General features: G+C 35.2%; 1 protein-coding gene across 1 annotated transcript in view; it reads left to right on the forward strand.

Annotated features, from left to right (window-relative positions):
• Positions 1-10,029: 10,029 nt before the first annotated feature.
• LOC120421681 (uncharacterized) overlaps positions 10,030-21,260 on the forward strand; it is a 213,003-nt gene continuing 201,772 nt past the window's right edge. The window contains exon 1 of the mRNA XM_039584911.2: positions 10,030-11,248. The gene's annotated coding sequence lies outside the window, so the exon portion shown is untranslated. The remainder of the gene's footprint in view (positions 11,249-21,260) is intronic.

Consider the following 21,260-nt stretch of genomic DNA (forward strand, 5'->3'; position numbering starts at 1 on the left):
AGGTTATATATACGGAATGGAGTCCAGGAATGGAATGATGCAGATTACGATAAATAAACGTTGAAAGTTGGAGTAATAAATACAACATTGTTTGTTTTTTCGTCCAAACTATCCGAACTTCTTCTAAAATTGATAAAATTTCAACAAGAAGCAAATTAACTCATCAACTCCTTCCAGGAACCAATCAGCAAACTTTCCAATCCCTCCCGGCCCATCAACCCGGTCAGCAATGAGAGCTCCAGTTTCCCTCCTGCCCATTTCCAGTCACAAAACTGTCATCGCGTGCATTTAAACGTGCACAACACGGCACGGTGATGGTCAGCGATTAGCTACCGCAAACCAAACCACCAGTCCGAAGTCCCTTCTGGCAGCAAGAAGAAACCAGAAATATAACTACCTAATAAGAGAGAGACATTTCTCGACTGCCCGGCAACACTCTCTGCACCACTCCTCATAACTGTCCGCGCATATTAGGATCACCGCGTCTTCTGCGGATCGGTGTCATCTCGCGTCATTTTGCTGAAAGCTACATGACTCCAGCTGCTGACGACAGAGCTATGCTTGGCAAACAATTTTGATCTGCGCAGATTTGCGCGGTGACTTTGAGCGCAACGGTAGAAGTGCATTTCTTGAAGAATTCTTAAGTAGTTTGAAATTTGTATTTTGTTTCTTTAAAAATAGTCAGGCCGCTGCAATTTTTTTTTTGAAGTTTATGTCCCTCGACTCTGACCAAAGTCGAGGGGGGGGGGGGGGCAAAAAAATAAAAAAAAGTATAAAAATTGAAATTACGAGCCATGGTTTTAACATTTTAATGAAAAAAAGTGTTTTAAATTGCATTTAACACCTGTCCAGTTGTTTTGTCATAACTAGTTTGCAAAATATCTAAGTATTGGCGAAAATTATTTTTTTTTGTGAAAAAATATTTTTTTTTTGCGGTGCTGTACATTGGAATGTCATAAAAACTCAAAACATTTTTAAACAAGCCCAAACATGCTAAATATGATTATCAATGCAGAAAAATGCATTTTAGATTGTTTTCAGTTGATTAGACTTCTATGTTCATGGAAATTTTGAAGTTTTTTGGAAAAATTATTTTTTTGCCCCCTGATTTTTCAGACCAATTTTGAAGGGGGGGGGGGGGGGACAAAAACTTTGAAAAGTATTTGCAACGGTCTCACTGTAAAAACTATAAAACCTATAAGTAGCCGCAATTATTTTTTTGAAATTTATGTTGCCCATTAAAATTTGCCCTAACAATGCATATAACTGCAATTAGCGACACGGTCCCCTGTGTCAATAAATATCTTAAGTATGTTTGGACTCGCTTCAATATTTTCAATATTGATAAAATTTTGTTGTACAAAACGGCAAAAAAGTTCATTAGTACTGTTGCGTCCGCAATTAGCTTTTTACCCCAAATATAGCTTCTTACACGATCACAAAACTTGTTGACCTTGGAGGCACTCTCGAATATCCAGTTCTTTGTACAAGGCCGAAAAATTGTTCTATTGTGCTGTTTAGAAGTCATTTTGGACTCTCTATTGTGGTAGATCACATAAATCCTCGTGCCCTCGCTTATAAGAAGGCGATCAGAATTGTAATCCCCATCCAGTATCACCCAGCCCCGGCTAAAGGGCACACGAATAAACATCACCCAGAACCGACGACCAGGACTCTTTTTCTTCATCCAGACCAAGCACCCCAAACGGAGTCTTACAGTCCACTCCCCTGTCCTAAGTGGTGCGAGCCGTGCGAGCTGTCAGTTATAATCAAGGTACATATGCTAAATACGTAATGCGTAATCCAAATTCATATAAGGAAATTTATGTTTCTTCGAGTATAAATTCATTTTGCATAGATGATATTTTTCCTCACATTTCTTATTAACTACAAACTTTACAAACACAAACCACATTTCAAGCCGATCGGAATCATCTTGAAACTGACATTTTTACAAATTTAAAATAAAACAATTATTCAAACAATTTAATTGTTCAAGTAATTATCAAACGGATTTTCACAAAGCTACAGATTGTAAATAGAAACAGTACATACAAACAGTTCTAAAAATTTGAAATTAAAAAAAACTGATGACTCACAACTTGCTCACAACCGTCTTAAAATCATCAACGTTCATAAAAACCTCTGAATCAGAGGCTCTGATAATAAAAAAAAACTTCTTGAAAAAAATTGATTCGAAAATCTGGCGTACCATCAGCCTTCAAAGCCTTGAAACGCTGGTGCAATTTTGACAGTTTGAGCTGGTGTGAAAACGGCGACAGACCTCGCACCACGCAGCCCCTGTCCTACTGAGGACAACCCTGGCTGTCGAGGAGGTGTCTCGGCGCAGACAAGTACCTAAAACATAGAATTTTAAAAAAAAAAACTTTGGAACAATGGCTAGATGTTCTACTTTTCAACACTCAAATGAAAGCTTTAAATTTAACTTTTCGGTATCATTCTCATTTAAGTTTAATTAAACCGTTTATAAACGTAACAAGTTTGTATTAAAATTGACCTTTATAAGGTGTTTTTAAATGCAACTCATTGCAAAAACAACAAAAGTTCACAACCTTCCTTTCATATTTTTTTTAAAGTTATATAATTTTTAGATATTTATAACCATTTGTAAAATCTGCTCACAAATGATAAATAATTTTCTGCAGATTATTACCTTTTTGAAGACCGTTAATTTTTTTTAACACTGGAACGCCCAACGCATGTCCAACTTACACGGACGCCCAAGCCTCCCAAAAAAGTTGGAACGGTAACTTCAACTCGCTGGTTCTCGGGGATTGCTCAACCAATCGGGACGATTCTTGTTCCCAGTAATTTGTAAGAATGTCTAGATGATCCTAGAACTTTGCAGAACTTAATTTGATCAAATCTGTAATTTCTGCGACCGAAAAAATCGTTCCACCTTTTTTCAAAACGACTGCCTCCGCGGAATTTTTGGCGAATTTTTTTTTGTACGCGAAAAAAAAAGTTGGAACGATGTTTTTAATCGCAAAAATTACAGATTTGATCAAATTAAGTTCTGCAAAGTTCTAGAATCATCTAGACATCCTAACAAATCACTGGAAAGAAGAATCATCTTGATTGGTTGAGTTATGCCCGAGATCCGTTGAGTTGAAGTTACCGTTCCAACTTTTTTGGAGCCTTGGGCGTTGGAATGTTAAATAAGCGCAGAAACTCTGGTCCTTTTTTCAATGTCGAAAAATGAACCATCCTAACACTAGATTTTGGTATTCCTGTGGTCTTCCTCATACATGATTCAGGATTTCATGGTACCGTAAACCGGGGTGACTTTGATAGGATTTCAATTTGTTTTGGGAATATTTTCCAACAGGTAAGGTTTTTCTCAAGATTATTATTTTTAAAACATGTACTGGGGTAAGCCAAACAAAGTCCATGCATTATTTTGGAAAAAAAGTTTTTTCAATAGTGTTTAGAAAAATAGTTACGTTAAAAATTCTTAGTTTAAATTCCGGGGTGACTTTGATAGTCATAGTTTTTCTTGTTAAAATCATATTTAAGATGTTCAAACTTTATTTGTACGTTAAATGTACCAGCACTGAAGAAGCTGATAAGGTCGGAATTTTGCCTGAAATTTGTTAAAACTAGTTTTGTTTATACAATTATAGATTTATATCGTATTTTATATTGAATTTGAAGCACGAATCACAAGTTTTCACATTTTACATGAAATTTGTTCAACTGAAATTGCTTATAAATTTGGGGATTGTTTTTAATTGTGTTTCAAAAACACACATTATTTATTATTTACAAAATTATTTAAGCTTCTCCTAGTGGAAAATTGTCCAAAGAATCCGAAAATGCATTCCGTTTTCCGATTCAAAATCATGTTCATTGGGAAAATCATGACACTTTGAGAAGTTTAAAATAATAACTTTAATCAACATTTTCTTAACTATAATTAACTAACTTTTCAAACTTTTCAAAATTTTATGAAAAGTTCTTCCTGCGGTACTTTGAACACTTCTCTACCACAGTCAGTATGATTCTAAACCATTCCGTACGTATTTTAATTGTACTCTTCATTTTGCGGAAAAATCGCAAGCCTTTCAAAGTCGGACATTTTGGTCGCTGTTATTTAATACAAAAATTTGTTAATTTCGTGCAATTTGCAGTTGCAGTTAGTGAAAAAACGGACATGATATTTATCACGATGCTCTACATGCAACAGCAAAATTGACTCACCTGATAATTCCATGTTGTTCTTAGTGATATTCTTCGCCATATTGGATACTCGGATTAGTTTTCAAAAAGACGTAAGAGCCATTGGTAAACAAAGCCCTTTTTGCACCGGTAATCGACGTACTTACGAAAAATCATTTTCAAAAATGCATGAGATTGTTCATCTACACGTCCTTCAAGTGCCTTGAACTTAACACAAATGAAATATTGTTTAAATTTGGAGAGAAACGAAAATTACATCAGAGGTCACGGTTGCACTTACTGCTTTTTGAAAACTCACCTGAGAATACATTTGTCATGAACGGCTTATCCTTGCAGTTCTTGAAGCTTTTGAAAAATAACAAGATTGAAAAATAGATGTTATTAAAATGAAACTGGATTCCAGTCACCAGCAATTCAATAATGCTATCGATTGACTCGTTAATCAAAATATTTTTTTTTATCCCGACTTAAGGACAGTTAAACGATTTGAAAATTTTCTTAGTGAGTCATTTGAGCAAAAATTAATAACCTTGTCAAATTGGTCAAAATTTTCCTATAGTTTCAGAGGAATTTGATAATAAACTGTAATACCAAAAAAATACCAAAATGAGGTTTAGATTTTCTTTCACAATTTCAAGTCATTTCTTTAGAGGGTATACCAAAAAGTTTTGAAATAAAGTTTGAAATTTTCGATTTCAATTAAAGCAATTGCTTTGAATCATAATTCTAGCGCAAAATTAATTATCTTGTGAAAATTGGTCAAAATTTTGGTATTTGATCATTGACAAATTCTGCAATTTTGTAATGCCAAAACAATACCTTAAATTGGTATGATACCAAATTTTGCTCTTGCATAATCCTTTAGACAAATTTTAAAGGGTTCAGGAAAACCAAAATTTGGTATTGATACCAGAGAAACGTACTATTACGCTTTTCCCTTGTTATTTACCCATGCTCGGGCATCAGTGCATAAACAGCACTATTCAATTTCTCAGAGAACTCTAGCCCGGCCAGTCCGCCCCTGTTGTCACAAGAAAAAGTGCATAAACATTTGCCAAGATGCCGATGTGATAGCAGTTCGACGACTACCGACCGCGCGTTAAGAGACGGAGATCTACCGGCCGTGGCCGTGGCCTTATAGTTTAACCTATTTCGAGCCTGGTATCCCAGGTATACTGACACTGTTTCCATACCGGGAACGTGGGCCACATTTATAAGATATGGAGTTGAAAACTCGTTTTTCCCGCCCTGGTCACCACTTGGCAGCGGCAATTCCAGACCGGCAGCGCAGCTCCATAAAAAGCAAACTCCGCAGCCCGGCTGCAATCATCATACATAAAATGCGGATCGGGATATTTCTAAACGACGACCCGGCTAGTGGAAAATGCCATTTTGCTAATTTCTTCCCTTGAGGTTTTTGTTTTTCCTTGTAGTTGCAGGTGAAATGGAACGTAATTTTGCAGACTCTGTGGTATGCATATTAAAGAGCTTGCAGATCTTTATTTTTCCGGTATTTTGAATCACCTGGACTACTAGTACCTTCTACACTCGTTCAAGTCTCCCTGAGTTCAGACGAAACCAGTCCTATCAATCCTGAATGACTTCCAGTGCGAAAGGAAACGAAAGTGGGTTTCCAACTTCTGGATGCATCCACAATTGCGCGCACACCCAAGGGAAATGGATTAAAGCTGGATTTGGCGGCGTTGAAAGTGGATCCACCGGAATGGGTGGCCACGGTGCTTGGAGGACGCTTGGAACCGGCTCCTCCTGAGAAGGGGAAAACTAGGACAGTTTCGTTTTCAATACAAAACACCCGCGTATCGTACGGCGTATGCGTACTATCGTGTTAACGAGTTTACTTTTACAAGTTTACACTGTGTCTTGCACGTTGCTGCGTTTAATGAAACGTTGACCTATGAATTAGCGCTTTTTATTACAATTATTTAGGTTGCGAAGGAGGTACCAGGAAATGAGTGCAATCATGCGTTAAATGTGCATTTAACTACATGGATTAACTCAATAACTTGACTCGTTCAAATTGGGTAAAACTCAAAGTAACACAAGTCAATGTTGTTTTGACGTGTTATATTTTTAGTAAACTTTGTTTTTGTTTTGGTTTCTGCTATTTTGCATGCTTCCCAATTAGGCTGAATTACATATGAGCAATTTTCTACCAAACCGGAAATGAATTTTATCTGTATTTTTTTATTTGGCTTAAACTTTGTGGGGGCCTTCCCTATGACCAAAGAAGTTATTTTGTGTCATTGGTTCACTCTTACAAGTCTCCATACAATTTTGGCAGCTGTCCATACAAAAATGATACGTAAATATTCGAAAATCTGAAACTTTTGAAAGATTTTCTGATCAATTTGGTGTCCTCGGCTTGTCCTCGGTTGAGGACTATTCAGAAAAATGGCAAACGGAAGTGTTTTTATTCGATTTTTAAATTAACCTTTTTTTACAAAAACTCAATTTCCGAATGCCGTATTTTTTTAATTTTTGAGATTTTTTTATGAGAAATTCTCTACGGAATCGGATTTTTTTTTTAATTTAATATTTGTATTGTTTAATCCGGCTTAAACTTTTTTGTGTCTTTGGTATTCCCAAAGATTTTTTCAATTTGTCTTCGGCAAAGTTATGGATAAGGACTACACTAAAAAAATGATACACGGTAAAAAATTTGATGATTTTTAATTTAACTTCTTTTCCCTAAAACTTGATTAAAAAAAAACACTATTTTATTTTTTAATATTTTCTGATATGATTTAGGGGAAATCAAATGCAATTTTTTAAAAAAATTCCAGAATGTGCAAACAATCTTTGACTGAGTTATGAATTTTTGAATCAATACTGATTTTTTTACATCGTAAGGCCGTTGCAAATATTTTTCAAAGTTTATGTCGACCCCCCCCCTCTTCAAAGATGGCCTGAACAATCAGGGGGCAAAAAACTATATTTTCGAAGTACAGTGGACTTTCTGGCTGTCGATCTTCTCGATATCAATATCACTCCAGCTGTCAATAAATTTTTCAGTCCCTTCAAATAGATTGCTTTGATTTTTCATTCTATAATTTGATAACCCCCGCTCTCGACGGTCCCTTCAATATTGACAACGAGAGAGTCCACTGTACTTCAAAATTTTAATGAAAATTAAAGTTTAATCAACTGAAACCCATTTAAAATGCAATTTCCCGCGTTTATAATCATATTTAGCATGTTTGAACTCCTTTGAAAACATTTTAAATTTTCATGAGATACCAATGTACAGTCCCACGAAAAGTTTATTTTGTTTTGCGAAAAAAGACATTCCGTCAATACCTCGATATTTTCAAAACTAATGATTGGAAAGCAACTGTACGCCTTAAAAATGCATTTTAAAACACTTTTTTTCATCCAAATGTTGAAACCTAGGCTTGTAATTTCAATTTTTATATTTTTCTATTTTTTCATTTTTTAAGGTTAGTGCTCATTAGTTGCCCACCTTTGAAAAAAAATATTTTTGAAAGGCTGAGAGCTCTATATTTAGTTGTTTTGAACTTTGTTGATACGACCGTTAGTTGCTGAGATATTGCCAAGCAAAGATTCAAAAACAGGAAAATAGATGTTTCTAAGTCTCACCCGAACAACTCACCATTTCCTAACCCTTTAAGACCTGAATTTAAAAAAAAAAATTGTTTATTTAATGATGGGAAAATTATTGTTATGATCATACGAAAATTATAGGCTACTTAAAAAAAATTGATTTATGGGTCATATATGACCCATCAGGCCTGAAAGGGCTAATGTCGATATCTCAGCAACTAATGGTAAATTTTAAAATAATAAACATTCATAAAATTTTCCGATCTTTCCGAAAACATTATTTATTTTTTTTAATCAAGACAAACCTTTCAAAAGGGCGTACTATTGAAAGTTTGGCCCTTTTAAAATGTTAGTCTAGATAAAAAAAATAAATTATTTTTTTCGAAAAGATCAGAAAATTTCACAATTTTTTAATTTTTTCATGATTTTTTAGTAAAAATGAATATACGAATGAAATAATAACGAAATCATACGAAACCATCTGAGCTTGGTATACAAGTTTTCAAAGTACCTCAAGAAGTAGTGTCATGTGGTGTCAAAGTGTCATGTTTTTCTCAATTTAATTAATTTGAATCGGAATGTGGAAAGAATAGAACTTGAAACTAATAAATTAGTTTCTAAGTTACAAATTTAAGGTGTTATTGAAACAAAATTTAAAAAATTCTGCAGATTCAATGACATTTTCAGTAGTGCAAGTTTTTTAGTAAGTTTGTAAAAATATCGTTTTGGTGGCAACAAAAGATAATGTAAAAAAGTATGTCTTATTAATTTGATCAAATTAAAAAAATATCTACTTATCCTATAGTTTTATACTTTCAATGATCAGTTTATATAACTAGTTAAACAAACATTTAATTGATTTTTTTTTCAACTGAGGCAATAAAAGTAACCTCATTGTCAATTTGAAGTCGATTTAAAATTAATTCGAATCGAAAAATGGACTGCATTATCGGATTTTTTGGGCAATTTAACACTTAGAAATATTTAAATAATTACCTTCGTAGATTCATCCCCGAGGGCTCCCGGCCACACCAGGTTGTGATCAAATATGTCGATCAGGGATGGAATTTTCGTAAAAATATCTTTTTAGCTTGCGAACTTTCTTTAGCCACGAAAGAGAGAGGAGGTAAAACATACAAAAGAATGTCGCTCCCTTTTTTTTTAAAAATCATTCAGCAGAAGATTTTTTTTAAGATTTGCATTTTTAGCACCATTTAAATTGATTTATTTCGTTTTGTTTACAAACATTATTCATCTACGAGCAGTGACAGGTCATTTTTGGACATGTGACATTTCACCGGCAAGTTTGGTAGTGACATCGATAATCCCGGTGATGATTTTTTTCAGGTTCCCTTCCGATTTTTTCTCTTGATGAGCGTCAACAAAATTTCTTTCGATGAAGATTCTTCCATCGCTGCTTCGAAGAATCGAATCTTCGGATATTCGAATCACGACACATTTTTTGTCTTATTTTTGATTGTTGAGATTAAGTATAACCTCTAAACTACTCTTAAGTGATTAAGATGTTTTTCAATGCAAGATGGCAGCCAAAATGGCGGTAATGAAATATTGGGAAATGCCTTTGGTGATTTTTAAGGCAGTCAACCATTCAAATTTGACTAAAATGGGGTCAAGAATTCGAATGGATGTAAAAATTAGGAAAATAAAAAATACGATATTTTTTGTTCATGATTACATTATCCGAAGTCCCATACAAATTACCAGATAATCGAACTTTGGATAATCGAAACTTCGGATAATACGGATAAATGATGTTCCTTTTTGATCCATTTTAACTAGTAAAAATGAAATTGCATTAAATTAATTATTAAAAAACACTTATTTAAAAGGATTCTGAATGAAGAAAAAACATAAAATGAAATTTCAATAGTTCTAATCTAAAAACAATCAAAAAGAATGGTTGCACAAAATGCTTCAAAAACAAACAGAATCCATCTTAAAACCACAAACCAGTGAACAGTGAGAGCTCACGTTGGGTGAGCAAAATGTTCATTTCTCTCTTGGTGAGTTTTTCAGCGCGCTTTCCTCTTCAAAAACCAAAACAAACCCCCGTCTTCTTATCCCCTCATCTCCCGCCGTAAACCCAGCTGAGCCAAACTTCTCTCACCTGCATCTCACTGAGCCGGCTCCAGCAAACCTTCTTCGTGCCAATGCAACGATCACATGGTATTCGCTCGGCCGATCCTCGGTCCGATCTTCCTTCAACTCTTTCAGTCGTCGCTGGACCATCGCGGCGTTCGGACGTGTTTGCACTGCTGAAGTGTTTTTACGTTTTTTTTAGACTAGTTGAAAGAAAGTCCTTTCCTTTAGTGCAAGTGTTTCAAGTTGTTTGTACACTCACGTGCGAGAGGGGGTTGATACCGGCTGGTTTCGCATCGTGGATCGTTTTTGGAAAGCCGAGTTCGGATGCAGTTAGTGCAGTTGCTGCAGCAGTCAGTGGTATTACCTTAAGTTGTTTCGAAGCTGAACTGGATCAATGCTGCTATTTATGTGCATTAATAATTCTGCGCGGTACGTTTTGGTGTGCGGAAATGCACGATCCGCGGAAGTCAGATTCGGTCAGGGTTGGTGAGTGGTGAAGATAAACAATTTGATTTAGTTTTTTATTTATGTTGTGTGGAAGAACTGATATTTCTAGTTTTGGTTCAGCTGCAGTCGACCAAAATAAAACAGTGAAACCAAGCCTGGGGCGAGCGCATTAATTAGTTTGACAATAACAAAAAAAGAGTCTTCTTCTCATATGCTAATTAAATTGGTGAAATCGAAACCCCAAAAATAAGGCCCATAAGGGGAAAAGTGTTAGTGACCTTGCAGGCCGGTCCAGATCGCACCACAGGAAACGATCAAATCGACAAAAACGTGTTCCAATTTTCTGCAAACTCATCGATTGCAGAACCTGTCGATAAAAAGTGAAAAGGTGTGGTAGCAGATCGGCTCATGGTCATAAAACGACGCTCACGTTTCAATACAAATTCAAATCAATCGTAAACGATAGAAAAAAGATCATCAGCTGTCCCACTTTGCCGTGGAGCTGCGGACAATCGTCAATATTGTCAATACCTTTCCGAAGTGTGCTACCGTGTTAGCTCTTCCAACTGGAAAAACACCTGAGCAAACACCTGATGGTCATAAAACTGCATTAGTGCAAAACCCATTGTCGTCACAGTCGTCGTCGTGCAAGTCTCTGCCTAGCTAATCCAAGTTACAGTTTTACGGCTATAGTGAGTGTTTTTTGAAAAAAGAAAAAAAAATCGCTGTGCAAACCTAAACAACAGTTTGTGGAATTCCTGGTACAACAATAGGCGGTACACGCTACAGGCTTGGAGTTGGAGTTATTCAATGGGGCCTGTCGTCGTCGTCGGCTAATTGGAATCGACGATTGGCACGCGGCGCTCGTTTTTTCGACCGCCAAATTGGATGGATTTTGTGCGAGCGGGAATAGAAGGTAAGTCACGATAAGGCGTAGTGGGCGGGCTTCGGTTAAGTAATGAGTGAGCGTAAGAATTGAGGTTTGGATAGTTTCCGGTGAATACTTCGGGTGGAAAGCGCATATCCAGATTTCCAAGCTTTCCAATAATATGTATCGTTCAAGGATCATTTTTCTACTAGCGATTGATTGATTAATTGAGGCAATTTTAGATATTGTAGCCATTCTTCATGAAAACGGGAAATGTATTTTTTTATTTGGTTCAAACCAATTTTTTTTTGGGGTTTCCCTATCACCAAAGAGGGCATTTTTCATAAAAGTCTCAATACGATTTTTTCCAAAAGTTATAAAAAAAATTCAAATCGTGATTTTTCGAAAACTTTATAGATGTACTCGAAACAAATTCCTAACATTCTTTCTTAACGGTACACATTAACTAAAGCTTTTTGCACTAAGATTTTGGTTACACACATTTGAGTTTATTCAAAACTACGGGAACTATCGGTATAATGTTTTATTCATCCCTAAAGTACTACATCTACAGAATTATTTGCAACAAAGTTGGGATATTTTTTCAATCAGATTGTTGTTGGATTAGGTCCGTAAGTTTGCTAATTTTGGAATAAGAAGACATTAACTTCTTTGGTTGCTTTGCACCCTGGAAATGGAATGGAAAAAAAAATGTTTGGTATTTAAAAGTATTTTGTTTTTTTTTTCGCACAGTTTTTAAGAAATATCAAAATTATGAGTAGATCTTCCAATTTCCAATTTCAAAAAAAAAATATTTCTCGTGTCCCGGGGAAATTACAAAATTTCCCAAAATTTAAGCAGAAGTGTACATTTTCCAAACAGTTTTTTTAAATGTTCTGGAAAAAATGTTAGATTACGATATGATTTAATTTAATTTAATCTAATCTAATGTTCATATTGAATAAATCAGATAGTCAGAAAATTGTATGTTAAGATTTTGTTCTGATAACATGAATTTATGAAGCATTCAAATCTGGGAATAGATCTTGCCCAATGAAAATTAACTATTAAATTTTAGGTAAGCTTTTCAAAGAACAATTGGTTTGTTTCAAGTAAATGACAAGATCAGTTAGAGTTTAAGGAAAACCTAAAATACGTTACTATTTTGTTTAAGAGCTGAAACCGAAAAGCATGATTCTTGCATTTTTTTTTTCATTTCGACTTTATTTGTCATTGTTAATCATAATCACACTCTCTCAAACTGGTGACAGAAGCAATTTTAAAAGACATTTTATGGTTGTGAAGCATGAAAAAATGAAAAATGAAATCATATTGCTCTATTCAAAAAGTAATAAGATATCTCAAAATTTCTAAATACTTTCATGTTAATTTTTCCAATGTTTCAAAAAATCATTGATTTTTTTCCTTTTTTTGCCTACGTAATTGATGAACATCCACTATGTTTTCTCTTAAATTTTTTAAACAGAGTTTTGAGAAAATGTTTTATGTCGTTGATTTCTGTTTTTGCGATAGATTTTTTAAGTGTTAATATTTTGTAGTTTTTCTAAAAGTTTGCAAAAGTTAGACTGCATCATTATGGGATATTTATGTGAGCAGAAGCAGATGGTTGATTAAAAATATATCGCCCCTTTTCTAAACTGACCCCAAAATAAAATCAGGGGCCGAATTTTTTTTTTTTCAAGAAGTTCATAAATTCAATGAAAGTCACTTTTAGCATTTCAAGGCTCGAAAAATAGTAGTTCATGCAACAAGTTGCGAAAAAATGATTTTTTCAGCACGAGTCGTTTGAGACAATGTGTTTAGTCGATTCCCCGATAAAATCAAAACAATATTGAAAAGTATAACTTTTCGATACAAGCGCTGAAAAGTTCAACTTTTCAACACCCATTTCAGTGCTGAAAGGTAGAACTTTTCTGCACTTGTATCGAAAAGTACTACTTTTCGATACATTTATTTTTAGTAGAGAAAAGAAGGCCATTTCATTAAGCGAGAATGACAGGAATAGTAATTAGTTTCACAACGGAAATGCAAAATAAAAAACATGTTTTCAGTATTGTTGAAATTTCAAGTGCAGTACCGTCATCTGGGCCGAATCGGAACACATAGAGTGAATTGGGACAGTTGTTATAGCCTTGTTACTGCACAATATTTGAATATTTTAAATTTGTTTCGAATAGAACAGACACAGAAGTTCTCTAAAGCTAGCTGTCCCTATTCAGACTGCAGTCCCGGTTCGGCCCAAAAGACGGTATCCAAGACTTTTTTTCCTATCAAACTAAGTTGAGTTTTGATTGCAAAACAACAGTTGACAACAGTTACAGTATTGCTGTACACTGCCCATGTTCGCTTAAATGTCCCATATGCAAAAACAGCAAACTGAGAAAAACGCATTTGAAGTTTGTCCCATACATGTTAAGTTTTCGCGAAAAAACTGGATTTCCCCTTGATTTCTAGAACAAAGTACTGGATGTTATAGGCTCGTTTGAAAGAGCACACAATTTTGAACCAAACTGCATTTATAACTCGAAATCAATGAAAATGCATATGGGACATTTATGCGGTCAGGGGCAGTACAATGCATTAAAAACACCATTTCATTGAAATATTGAAAACATTCAAAATAAAGTAACTTTGTTATTTCCGAAGTTCAACTTTTTTACTGAAGCCGTTCACCTAACACTCTGTTCAATACGCACAGTTTCCCACGAACCAGCTTTTGATCAAGCCTCTCCGTCCCAAAACACAAATCAAACCCAAAAACGAGCGGTGATTCCAATTTGGACATAAAACTGCCACCCAAAAATGGATGATTTATGACCTTCCCGCGAGAGAGAGAGAAACCGATTTCGATTTCGTTATCAGACAAAATGTCGTGAGACACTTCGGCTGGGCCACAGTAGCACTGCGACCGTAAATCGTCCGGTCATGTCCAAAAACCTGCAGACAAATTTATGAAACACACTGCGTGGCCAATCGTTGAGTTTTTTAAAAGGGTCATAAAATCACCTTTAATTTGAGGGTCCATTATGCGTGGAAGAGGCCGTCATCACTACCATTGAGATGGAAGTAAAGGGAAAGCCCTCCCCAAATCTTGAGGGCTCGTGAGATTCAAAGCTCGATGGGTTTGACCCCTGGGGGCGGTCTTCAACAAGTTGAGGAAGTGATTTATGTATCGCAGGCACGTAAGTTAATGGATTTTTCACCACCCTACGTGGGAAGGTGGGCGGTGATTCTTTCTGTTTTGAGAAAGAAGAGATTTTCTTTCCCTTGAGGTGTGAATTTGGTATGCTAGTCAGGTGTTGAAGTAATTTTTGGACTAAGTTATCTGTAATTAGAAATGCATTTCTTTTATATTTTTTATCAGACATTGTTTTCTAAAACGGACAAATTGTAGCTCTTGAGAAACATAATGAGCATTTTGTAGTCCATTTTGATATTTAAGTCAAATATTTCATAACCAGTTTTACCAAAACGACCGATTGTAAGTTCAAATTCAAACTTTTACTTTCATCAAAATTCCCACTCCCCAATTTCATCAGACATCAATATCCGGCATAATCTCCCTCAATCGGTCGATAATGAGAAACCATTTTCGTCTAATTTGCCCCAATCAGTGGATTCTTTTTCCCCAGTTTTGCCTGCGGGAAGCAGTCTGGAACGTGCCGCCGACAAACTGTGCTGTGCAGTGTGCACCGACCGTAGCTGCCTCACAGGAGGAAACATTAGAAAGTGGTTTTGGTCCGCACCTGACCCATCTCTCGGGAACCGGCTTAGCCTCAGGAACTGATGGGATCAGATGGGGGGAAATGGGTAATATGCTATGCATGCCTGGGAATTACAATGTAATTGAAATTAGTAAGGGATTGAGATAAGGCGTTCTCTATTGAATGAACTGAATGAACTTTTATGCTTGCATTGAGATCATTTCAGACATTTGTTTGTAAAATCTTCTTTAAATAACATCCAATTACTTGATATTTTGTGTAAATTAATTGTGGTTCTTGATTTCAACATAAATCAGCGATTTATCAAAAGTTATGGGTTAATTTATGGGTGATTCATTCGCAGTTCGTTTGTGGAATGATTTGCCGCATAATTTAAAAGCTATAACTTCATTTAGAGAATTTAAGCGTAGGTGTAAAGAGCATTTCAAAATTTCATTTTGGTTTTTGTTTTGGTTTTGATAAAATGCCTTTTATTATAAACAACAAAATTTCAGCGCAGGCTAAACTCGACGGGAAGCATGATCTTTAAGGTCCCCAGAAACACGTGCATTTTGAATTTTTCAAATATTTAGTCAGGGCCGAATGTTTTTTCTCCAAGGTTTGTAAGGAGAATTAGTGCGGTTAGCTACTCCTACATATTGCGTGCAATATTTGGATTGTATGCAACAGCGACGGGCCTCGTAGCGCGGTGGTTAGCGGCTTTGGCTGTCGATCTCTTAGTTGCTATGGGGCGCGGGTTCGATTCCCGCCTTATCCTCCTAGCCTTCTATCCGATGGGGAAGTTAAACGTCGGTCCATTTGCGTAAAAGAGGTTTTGGGTGACTCATATAACCTTCGGATGCCTAGAAATGAGCAGAAACTTGCAACAGAGACCACAAAATACCAGGGAGTCGTTAAAGTGGACTGCTTTGCTTTTTTGCAACAGCGACGTACCGCCCTAATTCTCCATGCAAACTTTGGAGAAAAATCATTCAGCCCTGGCTAAATATTTAAAAAAAAAATCTAAGTGCACGTGTATCTGGGGACTCCAAAGTTTATGTTTCCCCTCGAGTTGAGCCTGCGCAATCATTTTTGTATTTTTTTTTTAGGTCAGTGTAATCTGTCTTAAGTTTATTTTTACTGAATTATACTTAAACAAATAATTTGTCGTATTATTTAATTATCGACCTTTTTAATTTCATTAGATTATTTCGTTTTAGCAAAATTGGTTAACAATCAAGATGACGATTGCATGGGAAAAATCTAAAAACTTGTAGAAACTTAAGTTTTTACGATTTTGTCATCAGGTGGCGCTGTTCTCAAAGCTCATACACAGCAAAAAAAGCAGATTTTTGGAATGTTGAATATTTGGTTGGTTGAATATTACCTATTTTTTGAGTAATATTACTCAAAAAATGTGTAAAAATGTGAACCTGATGAGTATTCATCAGAAACTGATGAAAATTTACCAATTCCTGATGTAGTATTGCACTTTTTTGACACAAAATTTGTTACCATTTCCTGATGAATATTGCCATCATTTTTTTCTTTGTAGGAAATTAAATGCTCTACAACTTTTTCCAACAGACCAAAGCTGTAGGGTAGGGTAGTCATCAATGAGACACTTTTGGTTTTTAAACTTCAACGATTTTTGTATTTTTTTTCTTTAGCATATTTTAAAGAACTTTTTGTTGCATTTTCTTTCTTTTAGTTTGTTCTAACATTGACCAAAATATGAGATCGATCTGACGTCTACAGTCAGAGTTATTCAACTGTCTCATTGTAGACGCACTTGGCAGGAACAATGAGACAGCTGGGGAACAATGAGACACTCTACAAAAATCAATACTTTTCTAGTAAAACATCATGCTTTTATATTGTTCCATTGCAGGTGACTTGCTTTGAATATTTTCAAGCAATTTTGTCAACATGAAACTTCAATTTACAAAAGTTATACTAAAAAGTATTTAAATTTTGTAAAATCCATATATTTTATCAAATAACTTTATATTTTTGGTTAAATGAAGTTCAAACTCAATAAATATGCCAAAAATCACATCTAATTCATGTTTTGAAAGATTTCCACAGATTTTGAAAAGTTTAATAAAGAAAAATCAAAGTGTCTCATTGTTACCCATGGGTAGAAAAGAGTCACTCTTGAAAGTTTCATAAAGATATTTCGTGACTTAACTGAGTAAGAGACGATTTAAGTTCAAAATTTTGCCATACGCAAAGCGGACTGTCAAACTTTCTGAGTGTTTTTCTCTAAACACCGAGTTGATTTACGGGTGCCACGATATCTCGAGATAGGAAGGACCAAATTGGCTGAAATTTGAGGTGAAGACTCTCAAGACATCCCGTGTGCATAAAGAAGCCCGATTTTGAAATTTTGCTTTCAAAAAAAAAAAAAATAAAAAAATCAAAAATTGACGATTGTTTATATGAAAAACAAAAAAAAATATCTTTTTTTTTTAAATAAACTTTTTGAAAATCGGCCTTAGTCATGCACACGGGACCGGATTCACGAGTCTTCACCAAAATGTTGAGCCGATTTGGTCAAAGCAGTGTTGAGATATCGTGGCACCCGTTTTTTGAAACGGCTAGCTTCAAATACCTATATCTCAGCAATGATACAACCAAATGTCTTCAAATTTGTGATGAAAATGTTTATTCCAATGCCCTAAAAACAGATTCAAAAAAAGTTATAATGTGTGCGCATACCAACTTTTGACATTTTTGACGATTTACATGTATATAACCCCTTTAGCCTTTTTTCAATGGTAAATACAGAAAATAAAATGTAATATTACACATGAAATTCTGTAGCCTTACCCTACTAAACCGAAATGTCAAGTCAGGTTGAAACAAAAATCATTTTAATAAATATTACATTTCTTATTTCAGAAAAATATGTAGATTCACCACTTTTGAGGTGTAATGCACCTTGTTAGTTCTCAATTCAAACTCTGATTCTATATCCTTTACAAAAATAGAATCTCTCTTTCTTTGCAAATGCTTTAATTATATATGAAAAATCTTATCTTTAGGATATTATAAATTGAAATTTTTTAAGAGCTGGCTTATTTTTTAATATCGTTGTTTGAAACACAGGAAAAAAATGATGGTAATATTGATCAGGTAATGATGACAGATTTTGTTTCCAGAAAATGTGTAATATTTAATCAGAAACTGGTCAGTTTTTTTGGTAAATTTTCATCAGGTTCACATTTTTACACATTTTTTAAGATAATATTACTCAAAAAAGAATATTCAGCCAACCAAATTTTCAACCTTCCGAAATTCAACTTTTTTTTCTTTGCAGTATTTAGTTGTCAATTATGAGAAATATGTTATATTTTTTAAAAAATCCTTAGCTATTTTGAAATTTTAATTCACATGGAATAACAAATTTCAATTGTGAACATAAACATCCATTAGAATAATTTGTATTTGTTCAATAATTTAATTTCAATAAAAACAAAACAAAATCTTCTATAAGTCTTTTATATATTTGTTAAGTTTTCATTAAAAATAATTATGTGATTTAGAATTAAAAAAAAAGAACACTACCCTTTTAGCTTTTCAAAATGGAATATTTGTTCAAAACTTTTTGAAAATCATAACTCATCAAAAATAAGTAATATATTTTGACACTGCCTAGTTTTTTGAGTGGACCAAACAAATGTGTATGTGTGTGTTTGTGTTTGTATGGTCCAATCCAACACCCGCTGGCTGGCAGTGGAGTTATGCGAAATAAAAAATCGTTTTGCATTGCATTTAATACAATATTGTGCTATTGATTTTTATAGCTTCTCATGAAGATGGTGGTTAAAAATACGGAAAAACATGATTTTTTTTCAAGCATTGCTGAAAATTGGGGGAAAATTTCTTCTGTTTAATAACAGGTTAAGGATTCGATCCCATTTTTTATCTTACTATTGGCAATGTAATTTTTTTATCGACTTTGCAGACATATTTTTTTGCATTTTTTTAACATTCAAAAACACCACAAACTGATGTACACAGCAAACAATGTAGTAATCCAGCTGCGTGTAAAAGGCCTGGATGTAAAATAAATTTTGCAATATTTTATGAAATTCTGTGTAATATTACACCCTGAATTATGTAGCCCATCAGTATGGGAAACCTACTTGACCGAAATGTCAAGCTCACATATACGTTTATCCTTTATAATTTACATCGGTCTGATGGCCGAGCGGGCTAAGGCGCCAGTCCTTACTGTAGGTGCTGGGTTTGAGTCCCGTCGGTTGCAACTTTTTTTTTGTGTTTACAAAAATTGTACATGCAGCGTGTAATATTAAGTGTTTATTTTGACGAAGGTGATGTGCACGCTTTTGCATGCGATTTTACCATCGGATTTTTGCTGTGTACTTTACCAGCTCTGCTCAACGATCGTTACCCTCCCTAAAGTAGTATCATAACTCTTCCCAAGTATGGTTTCACTCGGATAGTTAACGTTTTGTAGGTTTTTTTCGCTTCTGTGAAGCAGTTTTACGATTAATTACGTGCTTGTTCTACTTTCCAAGCTGGAGGCACAAAGCTCTCGCCTGGAATGACCATCTCCAGTTCTTTTGGGTTAAGAGAAAAGAAGTTAAAAATAGCTTAGATGATAACGAGACCCGAGTTAGACTTTGTAATTGCTGCTACCGAGCAAAACGTTAACAACCTTGTTGCACTAATTTGGCCCACACTTTGTAACGTGCGAGTCGTTAAGCTTTGCTGGAGGGGGTTTACGATTCTGATACAGTTGATCGTGTTTATATGATAAGCATTGTTTTTTTTTTGAATGAAATTTTAAGTGTCAAGTCAATTTCATTATCAATCAATTTCAAAGAGGTCATGAAATCGTTTTAGTTCCATCGATTAGCTTTAACATTATAGTTTCAATTTCTCGCATTTATCAACCCACTTCCAGAAATAAATTAAAAACGAGAAAAATACCATAATTACCCCCCTGGACCATCATCAATGGGACCGTCCCCTGGCGGCAAAAAAGTGTGCCATCCGGCAAGGCCTCCACTACCGTCAACTTCCAATCAGATATCGACTAGCTAAGAGGAGGAAGGAAAAAAATGGGAAAAGTCAATTGATAGAGCAGCAACCAACATCTGGGGAAGACTCACACGCAACACACGCGCTGGGTTCCTTCGTCATTTTGCCACCCCGATCCGACATCCGTTGAGCGGAGACCTCCGCCTGTGCTGGCTCCTTGGCGACTTGCCTTGGGCCTTGATCCCCGTTTCGAAACTCACTTTCTCACCTCGGCTGTGCTGGAACCAGTTTTGACGATGCATCTGAAACAGTGGAGCAGCTGTGAAAGTTTAAGATGTTAATAACTTTTTTGTTATTGAATAATTTTTATTTTCTCTCAAATGAACGATATTTTCTATTTTGGTCACATTTGCTCAAACAAAATTTTTTTTTTTAATTTAAAGGTTCAATTCAAAAACTAATTTGGCTATCTTTCGAGTCTTTATCATGATAATATTTGACCACTCTATAATTAAACAATAAAAAAGAGCAGACTCAACCGGAATGTTGCGATTGATTTTTTACCTCTCCCTCACAATCTTCACTTCCAGATTGCAGTTGCAAGCTTTATTTTTATAGGTTACCGTGGCAAGACCTTGCAAACTTTCCTGGCGCAAACCAGATAACTTGTTTTGCGAGATGTGCTGATTTTTTTTGCGCTTTCTTGGGGTCCTTTCTCCCCCTCACCTCATGCGATCAGTTATCGCGAGGCTAATTTGTACGCATGGCACGTCTCTGAACTACTCTGTACTGGCTGCCTGGTACGTGAGACTATCGTGAGGAGGCAAAAATATGGGAAGGATTAGAAGGTCGGCCTGCGGGAATGATTAATGACTGTAGAGTGAAGATTAAGGGCAATTTTGAGTGAAATACGGTGGTAATTTGTAGAAGTTTGATACTTTGTGAAACAAAGTTTGCCTTATTTTGCCTTAGTTTTTTACACTTCACGATAGGTACGATTTATTGACTGTTCTATATATTTTTTACTAACTTAAAAACATATAAACGGGAATTGTCTCATCAGAAGTATCCGATTGTTTGCCTTGAGAATAAAACCTTATACCGTCATCAGGGGTGACATTGGGTCTGGGGGGTGAGAATGGGTCATACAAAAATGCTGAAATTTGTATGACCCATTCTCACCCCCCAGACCCAATGTCACCCCTGATGACGGTACCTAAAACTCTACTTTTTGGGTCGCATCACCATCTTCTATGATAAATCCTGACCAAAACTGATTATTCTTTACATACATTGTCAGTAACAATAAGCGTTACTGAAAT

This window comes from Culex pipiens, chromosome 2 (assembly GCF_016801865.2).
Source record: "Culex pipiens pallens isolate TS chromosome 2, TS_CPP_V2, whole genome shotgun sequence".
Classification (NCBI taxonomy): domain Eukaryota; kingdom Metazoa; phylum Arthropoda; class Insecta; order Diptera; family Culicidae; genus Culex; species Culex pipiens.